This window comes from Monodelphis domestica, chromosome 6 (assembly GCF_027887165.1).
Source record: "Monodelphis domestica isolate mMonDom1 chromosome 6, mMonDom1.pri, whole genome shotgun sequence".
NCBI lineage: Eukaryota > Metazoa > Chordata > Mammalia > Didelphimorphia > Didelphidae > Monodelphis > Monodelphis domestica.
This window is the reverse complement of record NC_077232.1, coordinates 230676370-230689342: the sequence shown is the minus strand read 5'-3', so window position 1 is coordinate 230689342 and position 12973 is coordinate 230676370.

Sequence of the window (12973 nt, the reverse complement as noted above, 5' to 3'; positions counted from 1 at the left end):
GTGATTAAAATAGTGGAAGATATAAATTGTGATAGATATAAGAGAGGGTGAGTAAAATTGACCGCAGAAAATGTTTCACTACAGTGTCTTGGTTTTTTAATCAAATATAAGGTGGTCACCAGGGAAATATTCCCAATTATTCAAATACCCAAGTCAACTGGGTTTTATAGAGATTTTAATTAATAATATAATGAGGAATTAGAGAAAGAGTAGGAAAAGAATAATTATGAAGGGCCTCAAGCCAATATGGCCTAGACCTGAGTCTTAAGAGAGAGAATCAGTCAGTTAGTCTTTTTTAACACTCACCACAAGGTCTGCCTAAACAAGGATTCTAGTGACACCAGGCCAGCTCCATCTCAGCTGACTTCACCAGAGAGAGCTCCAGCGAGACCTCCTTAGTGATTGTCCTCCAAGAGCTTCCCTTCTCCAGAGCCTCTCTCAAGAGATTCTTCCCAAGCGGTCCTCATCAGAGATCCTCCAAAAGGAATTCCTCCAAAAGGATATATCCTCAAGAGATTCTGCTTTTTCTTATATAGGGGTTTTTCTCCCATGTCACCTCCCCTAAGTCCCTACATCTACCAATCACTGTAGACGCTTTCCAAAGGACTGCCCATCTAAATTCCTGCTAAGTCGACCAATATCCTCAATAAGTCTGAATCAGAAAAAATGCTGCTGTGTCGACCAATCTCCTCAGTAGGTCTGAACTAGAGAAAACACAGCTGAGTCAACTAATCTCATCAAGAGAAAACTTGCTCGACCCTTTTAGGTACCTAGCATCCCATTGTATCAATTCTAAAAACAGGCCTGGCTCAAAGAACTCCTTGCTTTATTATAAGCATGGGTCCAAGTACTTTCATTGTTTAACAAGGAGTTTTCTCTCCTAAAGCAGTCTTAAGTAGGGATGGAGTAGAGGTCCTCCCATTTCTGATCCTGGTGAGTTCTCACATCAAAATGGGGAATGTTTCTCAGTAGGGAATTTGTTACAATTAGAAATTCCCCGATGGGGAAATTTTTAACATTCACAAGTCTGAGAGATTTCAAGATTTACAAAATAAAATGGAAATAGAAATATATATAAGTGTAAATTAAAAATATATAAGTAAAATAGAAATATGAAAAATAAAAACAAAACTTATCAAAGTAAATTCCCATATTAATCATCATGTGTCTTATCCTACTTATTTGTCTATCACCTCTGTCAGGAACAGGGTACTCCAAATTAAATATTTCCCTTTTTTTTTTCAATCAGTGCATACATGGCATAAACTCAAGGCCCCTCACATGTCCTTCTCTGGACATCTCCCAGTTTATCAATGTCCTTTCTAAAATGTGGTGCTTAAAACAACACAGAACTCCAGGAGTTAGCTTGTAGATACGGCAGTCTTCTTACCTAATCACAACAACCAAAGCTCTCTTGAGGTAATCTAGCCTAATATCCCATTAAGGCCCTGCATGTTCCCCCAGACTTCCTACCATCTTTCTTTTATCATTTCCTCCTCCCTCCCAATCAGCAGATGTAGCTGGGCAGAGCCAGTTGCACTACAGAAGAAATGTTCCTGGTGCTTGGAATTTAGCTCGAGAGGGCACTGGCGCCACCACATCTGGAGGTGTTGGGCACCATGTTCTGGAATGTTCACTTCATGTCCATTCCTGACAAACAACATATGAAGCAAGAAGAAGGCAATTCCGTGCCTTGGCTTGAGGTTGACCTGTGACTCCCTGGGAAGTGTGATTTTATGTACTTGAAGTGGGTGAATATGAGAAAGAAGGTGAAAACATGTCAACATTTCAAATTCCATCTTAATCTTGTCCTGACAGTGTTCCCTTCAACTTGAGGGCCATAGGGACACTTGTTGCTGCATGAACTTTTTGATTTGTGCTGCTATCTTGGTTAAAATAAAATGCAGTCTAGGATGGAATATTAGTTAGATCGTAGAGTCATCAAACTTGACATGGAAGGGATAACAAAGGTTGATATTTAGTCCAACTCTTTCATTTATAGGTGAGGAAGCTAAGATCCAGAGAAATGAGAAACCAAATTGAGCTGTTCTGGGTAAGCATTCCATGACAAGAGGGATTCTTAAACTTTCTTGGATTAATCGATAAATATTAAGTGGGAGATAGCTCAGTGGAATAAGAGCCTGGGTTCAAATCTGGCCTCAGACACTTCCTAACTGTGTGACCCTATGCAAGTCACTTAACTCCCATTTCCTAGCCCTTACTGCTCTTCTGTCTTGGAACCAATACATGGTATTGATTCTGAGATGGAAAGCAAGAATTTATTGCTATGTTCTAGGCATTGGGCTAAGAGCTAAAGTTGCAAAGAAAGCCATAAAACTGGCCCCGCCCTTTAGGAACTTAAGATCTAATGGGGGAAGACAACATGAAAACAATCATTTAAAGACAAGCTCTACAGGATAGATAGGAAATAATTAGGACAGGAAAGATATCACAAGTCTGGTAAAGTCTATGGATTGCTTCTCAAGAATAATGTCTTTTCAAAAAATAATTGAAGGAAATTTTAGATTTCAGTTGGATGTCAGTGAAAGTAAACTGTGAATTTTAGATTTACTCCACCCTGCTTAGTCTAGCAATCAGGAATGTATACACCCCTTCCGTGTTGAGGAGGATGGCCTATGACAGACATGTGATAACAAGTGACAAATCAGAAACAACTGACAGATCCCTGGGCTGTCCTAAGTCAAGCTTAAGCTACCATTGGTAGATGTGAAATGCAGGAAGTGATGTAAAAAAAAGTCTATATATTTGCATGACTTCCTCTTGCAGGTCTCTTTGGTGGTGGAGGCCTTGAGCTCTGGGTCTCTCTCTCAGAGATGTTGGGTTCAGCAGCGGTGTGGCTGGTGGCAGTGTGCTGGGTGTCTTGGTGTGCCTGTAGCTCTTGTCTGAGTTTGGCTGTGAGCATCCTTGGTGTGGTGACTGGGAGAAACTCAATAGCATGGGTCAGGTAAGGCATCTTCCCTGAGCTCTCTAGGAGTTTAGGTTGATTCCTTTTTTCCTTTATCTTTCCTAAATGTTATCCTCCTAGGAGGCCCCTCATCTCAGAGGAGGCCTTGTGGCTGGAAGCTGAGCTAGATTAAATCTTAGAGGAGGCCTTGTGGCTGAGGTCTCTGAACTCCCCTTGGCTTAGGCTGGTTGGAGAAATCTTATGCCTCTTTCTCTCTCTCTTCTTCTTCATTCCTTCCCTCTATATTAATTAAACCACCATAAAATCCCGAAACTGACTTGAGTATTTTTATTGGGATTTGGATTAATCCCTGGAGACCATTAGTATAATATATTAGTCAAAAATGCCTAAATTTACCCCTAACAAAACACATACGTTTTTCCCATTCATGTTATCAGAACCCCACTGAAATCAATCTACTCAGTCCTTTTAGCACACTGCAAATTCATACAGTTTATCAGTGAACCCCAGTAAACTACAGGGCATTCCAAATGGAGTCCCAGACAAAACAATTTCTGGTGTGTCCCCGTGGCACATAAGACACCAGAAACATCTTCTTTGGCTCCCTCTCTTCAACACACAGGACATTCCAAATGGGGAGCTTGACTCATCCACTCCCAGGACGAGTAGGCTAGTTTAACAGAAATCAAATTCAAAAAAGGCCCCAATGACCTGTGGGCCTCCCAAAAGAGATTAAACATGAAGCTATTATTGTTCAGGGTGTCTAAGCTATTAGATAAACTTTATTCTATGGATGTGTAATGCATTAGAAGCTTGGACCACGAGCACTGGCTCCAGGTTGGGAAAATGAGTTCAAATGCTACATTAACCCTCCTAGATATCCATTTCCTGATCTGTAAAATGAGGGGGTTAGTACCATAGGTCCCATCTAGCTCTAGACCTATGCTCCTAGGACAAGATCTGTTCAAAAAAAAAGTAAAAAATTAGTAAAATGTGAATGTCTGCATAGTGAAATTTCATTATCCTCATCTCTGAAATCATGGGGTGGACTCTAAATACATTGCTCAGTAAATATTACACAAGGTAGTCTGTGATGAAGGCCAAGGAGAGAATTGGAGGGACAGAATTCTTTCTATTGAGTTTGGATGAATGGGAACATGAATGGGAACAAAAATCTCATTACCCAATTCAAAGTAGCTACTCTATCACATACCATATTATTCTTTAATAAAAACGTCAATAAACCCGGGCCACTTAAAGTTCATCATTTCCTTGTTTCTTGGTCTGAAATCAATGCAATCTTTATTTTTTATTTATTTAATATTTAATATTATTTTAAAAAACCACTACACCTCATTTTTTGTACTGCTTCTTCAGTATTCAATTGAAATCTTTTCTTCTTTTATTTTTTTTTAACCCTTACCTTCCGTCTTGGAATCAATAGTGGGTATTGGTTCCAAGGCAAAAGAATGGTAAGGGCTAGGCAATGGGGGTTAAGTGACTTGCCCAGGGTCACACAGCTGGGAAGTATCTGAGGCCAGATTCATTCCCAGGACCTCCCGTCTCTGGGCCTGGCTCTCAATCCACTGAGACACCCAACTACCCCCAAATCCCTGTTTCTTAAAGAGCAATCTTCACTGAGGATGGCCATGGGGTGCAAAGTGTGATACATTTTTTTTTTTAGACACAGCAAGATTGGGAATTTGTTTTGTTTAATTATATTTGTTACAACTCTTTTCTTTTCAATGGTCAGGACAGGAGGAGGAAGACAAAACTGATTATTATTCATTGAGAATTTTAAAAAATCTGCCCTTATTTCAAGTGACTAGCACATTTTTGCACAACAGATCTTGAGATCTGTCAAGAGTTGGGTACCTTTCCAGGACCTCAACCTCCCCCTTTGTTATTAGAGTTAATCTTTAATGGGAGACCTTCATATCCACAAGTGAGGACACTTTATTTCCATGACTCATTATCTCTTTTCTTTCCATTCTGAGATGACTTCCCATCTATTCTATAGATCTTTAATGGACCTAATTATTTTCATGTTTGTCTCCCCTATTAAAATGGGAGCATTTTGAGGGCAGAAACTATCTGTGCCTTTCTTCGTGCCCCCATCGTTGAGCATCTGGCATATAGAGTAGGAATAGAGACTGGACCTGTAATTTTCTTGGGAACTTCCCATTAAGGAAACTTTCTCTGCACCAATGTAGGTCGGTACTTTCTCTTCAACTTTTAGTCTTGGAGACTTGCCTAGATCACTTAAAGACTAAATGTCTTGCTTAGGCTTCTACAGTCTATATAAATCAGAGGTGGGCCTTTGTCCTAGGTCTTTTTGGATTAAAGGCTACCCTCTATAGTAGTATAGCATACTCTGTACCCTCCATAGCATGCTGCCCCTCAAGGCACCAAAGTGCGCTTTTTTTTTTAACCCATACCTTTAATCTTAGAATCAATACTGGGAATTGGTTCTAAGGCAGAAGAGCGGTAAGGGCTAGGCAATGGGGGTTAAGTGACTTGCCCAGGGTCACATAGCTGGGAAGTGTCTGAGGCCAAATTTGAACCCAGGACCTCCCCTCTCTGGGTCTGACTCTCAATCCAGAGCCACCCAACTGCCTCCACATAATTGCTTTCTTAATAAAGCTTGTTGAGTAATGGAAAGAGTGCTGGACTTTGAAGTGATGGCACATATTATTTCTTCTCTTTCCCTTCTAAGATTATCTCCCATCTTTTTAGTATATTTTTTGATTGGACCTATATTGTTTTCATGTTTGTTTCCCTTATTTAAAAGGGAGCACTTTGAGGACAGAAACTATAGAACTCAAGGTCAAATCCTAACTCTGCCACTTATCACCTGATCTGGCCTCTCTGGGTCTCAGTTTCCTGGTCTGTAAAATTGGGAGGTTGGACTGGATGACCTCTAAGTTCCTTTCCAATTCTAGTTCTATGATCCTAAAAAAGCTGTTCCTTGCTAAGGGGTTTTATAAACTCCCCAAAACTCCCCTGAGTTACCCTGAGGGTAACATGGCTCCTTCAATGAGCCACATTAGTGTAGGGGCTGAAATCTGAGTGGTTAGAGCCATTTTTGCATCATTATTGAGGGACCAAAAAGATGGAGCCCAGTCAAAGTGAGTTCAGATCTAAGACTATCCCAGTACCAGGTAATCATTGATTGACTGATAGCTGAAGTCATAGGAATAGATGAAACCATCCAGGGAGAGGGGATACAATACAAGAAACGTTTGTTAAAGTGTCTTCTGTGTACAGAACATGTGTGAGGCTCTGGAGGAGATATCAAATTGAGATATGACAAGGTCTCTTCCTCTAAGGTGTTTATAGTCTAGTAGCACGTAAGGGAGGTGAAGAAGGTATAGGACCAGCTCTTGGTGGGGAAGGGGAATGGATACTTAATTTTTAGAAAATGGGAAAGATCCAAAGAAGGGTAAAAAAATTCAGTTCATTAAATTTATACATATATGTTGACTAGATGCTATAAATTTGGGATGACTCTGATCCCTCCCTGATCAGTTTTCTCCAAAACAAAAAAGTATGGCTACAATCCTTTGACATTATTTTCTACTCTCTTCCTTCATTCTTGTCTTTGATGAGGACGGTCACCTCTTTATCAAGGTCAGCCTCTCTACATGTGCCCCTAATTCCAACCCCTTCTGTCTTCTTCTCCAGATTATCCCCTTAATTATTCTTTCTCTAAAATTAATTCTTTCCCTATCTACCAGCTCCTCGTGTAATTGGAAATCTGTTACCCTAAAAAGTTCATTACCCGTGAGCCCACTGACTTCTTGTCATTGTGTACTTCCTGTAGAAAGGGGATAAACTCAGTGGGTGTTACTCCTCTGGCCTCTTGGGCTTCCTATCGCCAGCATGGTGGTGGTAAGCACTGGGGTTTTGAACAAACTGATTAGCCATGGGCATGTGGTTTTTATTTTGATAACCTTTTAATCCTTTACTTCTAATAATTATTTAAAAATCTCTTAAAATATAACATTTTTATTATTTCACATTAATTTTAACTTTTACACTCCTTCCCTCCTGCCTACAAAACATGCCCATGTTTCCCCCATTTACAAAAACAAACCATTATTAGACCCTGTCATACTCTTAAGCTATCATCCTATCTCTTTCTTTTTTCTAACTTCCAGAAAGTTTTCTATACTTGTTACTTTTGCTTTTCTTAGCTACTCTTAGTTACTTTTACTTCTCTCTTCTTTCCTCACCTAAAACACTTATCTTCCATGTAAAAATCAATACTGTGAATTGGTTCCAAGGCAAAAGAGTGGTAAGGGCTAAGCAATGGGGGTTAAATGACTTGCCCAGGGTCACACAGCTAGGAAGTGTCTGAAGTCATCTATTTTTTCTTTATACTTTGTAATCTGCCTTGTGTCCTCATCACTCAACTAAAATGGCCTCTTTACAGTTACTGGTGATGGTACCCAGGTTGGAGGCCTCAGTGTCAAGCTGGACTTCTCACTTTCGCTCTCCCCACACATCCACTCAAAATTGCCTAATGTTGATAGCTACTCACTCTCTCCTGCATCCATCTAATTCATGCCCACCAGGCATGAGCTTCAGGCAGTCAGAAGCATCTTCTACCTGAACTATTGCAGCAGTCTCTTAACTGCTCTCATTCCCGTCTCTTCTTTGCACCTCATTTTCCCCATGTTGTCTCTTTCATTGGAATGTTTGCTTCTAGAAGTCAGGGAATGCTTTTTTTTTTTTTTGCTTTACTCTGTAACTCCAGCACTTAGCACAATGCCTGATAGACAGTAAACCCTTAATAGATACTTGCTGCTTATTGACTGACAATCACACAATTGCCAAAGTGATTTTCATAAACTGTAGGAATGACTATGTCACTCCCTTTACAAAATATGTTTCAGTTATTCATTATGAACTCTAGAATAAAACATGTTCCTCCTTTTGTTAGTAAGAGCTCTTTAAGCCTGACCCCAAGCTACCTTTTAGCTTTTTTTATTCCACACTCCTCCCCATCTGCACTAGTTTTGGTCAAACTGACCTTGCTGTTCCTCATACACACCCTCCATCTCCCATGCCTGGAATGCACTTCCTCCTTACCTCTCTCCTTCTCAGAATCCCCTGTTCCCTGAAGGCTGAGATGAAGCACAACCTTCTTTCTACATGAAGCCTTTCCTGAAATACTCAGTCATCGGTACAGTCTCTCTTTGTCATCTTTTATCTATTTTTTATGCACCTATGCACGAACTTGCCACCAGCTAGCTAGAAACTCTTCAGGGCCAAGACATTTGGACTTTGTCTTTGAATGGCCAGTGCTGGACGCACAGCAGACACTTAATAAAGGCGTGTTAACTGATTAAGCAAAATGGAACCCATTAACCATTTCTGAAAACATACCACAGTCCACCTCCAGTCTTATACCTCTTTGCTCAGGAGTGAGACAGTCCAGTGGAGAGAAGCTCCGTCATTGCATTATTAAGCAACCAGTTGAAGATGAACAACTTACTTGTACCTAAGGGGAACAACTTGGCTGTATTTGCAAGCAAGGGAAGCCAGGTCTACCGAGGAATCTCTTTTCAGTGACATAAGCCCTAGTCCCAACATACAAAAGAATCAGCATCAAGTCTTGCATCTGAAAACTTTGTGGGGGAAAAGGGCCATTTGGGATTTATTTTCAAGGCTCTACCTCCCAGTATCAGACAATAATACTAGTAAACCCTCTGTTCTATTGCAAGAAAACACCATTTGGGTCATTTTGAAGAGAAAAATAAAATATCAGACTCCTTTGGGAAAGATCTGTGGGAGAATTCTCACCATCTTCACAAATGTAGATGGACATACTCAAAACTGCCTTCTAAAGGCACATTTTGCCAACAGCAGTAAACTCCTCAGGGGAAAGCGTGCTTACACTGGAGTCAAAGAACCTGAGTTCAAATCCTGCCTCCATATATATTATTTTACTTTCCTGAGTCTTTTTGTTTCCCTATTTGTAAACAGATGGAGTTGGAATAGATTGCTTCTGAAGCTCCTTCTGGCTTCTTGCTCCAGATTCTATTAGGAAATGTCCCCAGAAGTCACGTGCCCTTGACTGGAACCTCAGCACTTGAAAGGTGTTGTATCTGTTTCTAATACTCCTAGCTACCTCCAACAGAGGTGGTTCTTTGCTGCTGAAACACTTACAGAGTGCAGGGATCCTTTCCACATTGTAGGGTTCAGGAGCATGGGGTATCTGTGATCTGGAATATCTACCTAAATTTTTTTGGCCCTCCCTTCCTACCAGAGAAGAAGTCTGAATTTTTCTCTTTCTTTTATGAGGTATTTAAAGTAAAAGAAATGGTGTATATTTATGGTATTAAAAGATAAAATATGTTGATATTATACCATATGCACATTTTCTACATTTCCAAGTTTCTTAACTTTTCTTTTGTCATTTGTGACTTCTGCAAAACTCTCCCCCTGCAAAAAACAATTCCCATATGATATCTTAGCCTGACCCACAGGCTATCAAAACCACAGCGACAAGAGTTGGGATGTGGAAGGGATACCTGTACAAGACATTGTCCCAGGACAGGGAGCTCTCCTGTAATTTAATCACTTGCTTTCAAAAACAGATCTTGCTCTTAAGAGTTGACAACAGGCAAAAATTCATGACCTTCTGGGCTCTCCTACATCTTTTCTGGTCCGTCCCTGCCTAGAAAAAACTGAATAGAAGGATCATAGGATCATAAGTATAGAGAAAGAAATGACTCCAGGGGACATTTAGTATTGGCCAAACATTTACAGATTGAGAAACTGAGACCCATGGAGATCTAGTGACTTGCCGAAGATAGCATGAGATGTAAGAATTGAGCTCAGGTCCTCTGACTTGAGTTAGTGCTCTTTCCATAAGACCCCACTGAGGAGGCATCTTATGCTTATGTTTGCATCTGGCAGACAGAATATATTGTGGATGAGTCCCAAGGCAACCCTCTACTCTCCCACCACCACCTTAAAATTCCAGCATCACAGTCTAAGTGTGGGATGGAGGAGAGCACCGAGGTCCCCAGCTCAGTTTGTCTATTGAGTTTTATCAGCCTGCCTGCCTTATTTCCTGTTCTCCCATAGTTCCATTTAAAAAAACCAAACCAAACGTCTCATGGATGCCTTTTTGTCTTTTGTTTTCACATCATAACCATTTCTGAATACCCCCTCCATGAGAACCTTCTTTTGGAACAAAGAAGAAAAACAGTCAAGGCAAATCAAGTGTTAGACCAGATTTCACAGCCAGTCTTCTACCTCTCCACCAAAAGAAGGTTCACGTCTTCCCCGAGGTCAAGGTTGCTTATTAGAATCATACTGTGTTCAATTGGTCTTTTTGTTTATACTGCAGGAATCATTGTATTTGCTGTTTTCCTGGTTCTACTTCCTTCATTCTATATAGGTGTCAGGCTGCTCACTCCTACACACTCCCCAGAATGGCTAGATCCTGACTCAAAAGTTTCTGGGCAAACTTTTTAATAAAAGAAATACAAATACAACAGAAAGAACATAACGTATATGCACAGTTTTTAAAAAGTCAATACGAGGTCGGTCCATAGGGATTCTTATGGATGGTTTCATGGCCTCCATTTCTATTTGGGTTTGATACCACATCTCTACATCATTTCATACAAATCTTCTCATGATTTTAAATTCCTCGTGTTCCTTGTTTCTTACAGTCCATAGCTCTAAAGTTGATGGTTGCTTCTCAGAAATTTCTGTTGACACTGTTCTTTGGTTTAAATAGGAAAGCAAAGAGTCTACTGGCTACACAACAGAGCAATTCTCCCTTCAACACTTACAAACTGAGGGACCATGGGCAAGTCCTTTGGCTTTTGTGAGCCTCAGTGTCCTCATTTGTAAAAGGAGGATAAGATTACTCGTACCTACCTAGCAGGATTGTGGTAAGACTCCAAGGAGACTGATTTGTAGATCTTAAATACCCTATAAATGCCAGCTAGGTGAAGGGCATGTCTCTTATAACACAGTGGAAAGAGCACTGACCTTGGGAATCAAAGGATTTGGGTTCCAATCCTATCTCTGACCTGTGTGACCTTGGGCCAATCACCAAACTTTCCTGGGTCTCAATTTCTTCATTTGTAAAGTGAGGGATTTGGACTTGATGACCTTTGAGATCCCTAAAGCTCTATCTAGAGTCCTTTGACTCCTACAACCCTCCATTTAAACTTTTTTGTCTCAGCCACGAGGCTGACTAACTTGCTATAACATCACTGTCAACTGCTATAAAAACTATTACCACCAATCCAGCTTTTTCTGGTCATGGTCCAAGGAGGATGCACTCTCTTGCCAAAGGAAAGCCTGTGTTTAACAGCTGAGACCTTCCATAGAAGAAAAATGGAAAAACGAATCCTGAAATCTGTCCAATCTCTTTCCATCACCATGCTTTGTTCCAAATCTCTCTACCCAGATCTTGGCTCCATTCAGGAAGTTTGGCCTTCTATTCAAGGCTCAGATCTCAAAGTTCATGGCAAAACAGAAGTATTTATTAAATATCAAAACAGAATGACTATGTCAGGGGGAGCTAGGTGACTCAGTAGATTGAGAGCCAGTCCTAGAGAAGAGAGGTTCTGGGTTCAAATTTGGCCTCAGACACTTCCTGACTATGTCCCCCATTGCCAAGTCCTTACCACTCTTCTGCTTTGGAACCAATACACAGTATTGACTCAAGATAGAAGGTAAGGGTGTGGAAAAGGATTATGTCATTGGTGAAACATATTATTGATTGGAGAGAACTTTGTGATACTAAAAATGTTATGTACCTAATAGTGTTTTTAATGAAAAAAATGAATTATCATATGACTATGCAAGATAGTGTCTGACCCAACTAGAGCCAGTCACACGCTCAGCACTTTAGGCAGAGATTGGACCATAAAGAGGAGGTGCTAATTAACTTGGTAATGAAAGTTTCCTTCCCAAGGAGCTCCTTTTATCAGTGAACTGGAGAAAAATGGGGGGTGGGAGAGACAGGTTGGGAGCCCCTGAACAAAGGCTCATAGAGCAGAGCCAAAGATTGGAAAATCAGCTCCTTTGCTCTTACCCAGAAGCTCCTAAACTAAGCTCCATGTGCTGATTGTGGCATGTGGAGAAGTGATAACAAAGGATATTTGTTTAGGGGATCTACTCCATTGGCAGAGCAGCTTGGAGCATGGCGTGCTGGAGACCAACTTTAGACCAACTTTTATAGGGGCTGGCTCTCTATCCCAGAATCCTGGGCTCCTAGTGTGACCAAAACAGCAGAAATGTTTTCTTGTCACCGTACATCACTTCATCATGCCTTCATAGCAAGTCCATGCACAAAGCAGCCTCCACATGCCATTTTGCTTCTGCATTTAGGTTCTGAAACTTGTGCCCCCTAGATGGAGGTCAACAAAAGCCAGAACTGTCAACTCCAGAGGAAGAGGCCCCTCCTTCACCATTGGCACCAGCTTTAGGAAAACCAAGCCCCAATGCCATGGAAGTGGGTGAGGCTGGAAGAGACACCCTAGTTCTCCCTAGTAGACTACCTCGGTTTCCCCTCTTTATTTGGAAACAGAACGATCATCATGAATTTGAGCAGCAGCTAGTCTTGAACATGGTATGGATTCAATAGGGGGTACTGAATGGATAAAACAATTAAAAAGTTATGGAACTCATTCCACCAATTAAAAGTGGAAGACCCAAAGCAACTTGAGTGAGGCAATGCGACTGTATTATTGGCACAAAGCAAAGGCAAGCCCAGAGTCCAGGAGATAGCAATCTTAACACTTCCATCAGATTAGGACACTGTTTGCTAACCCGTTAAGATGTTTTGGCAATATTGACTCACTTTCCACAGGGTTTTCTGCTCCATTGTAAACAGCTGGTGAGAGTCCATTTCTTTTGCTTAGATTTGATTAGTCATGATCAAAACATCAGGATGTGTTTCCTTATTGTTCGAGTTAAATGAGGAGGGCATTTACCGAGTTGGCATTCTGTGTTTGCATTTATCATCATTTAAAGCTGAATGAAAAATCCATTCATCTATTCTAAACAAAC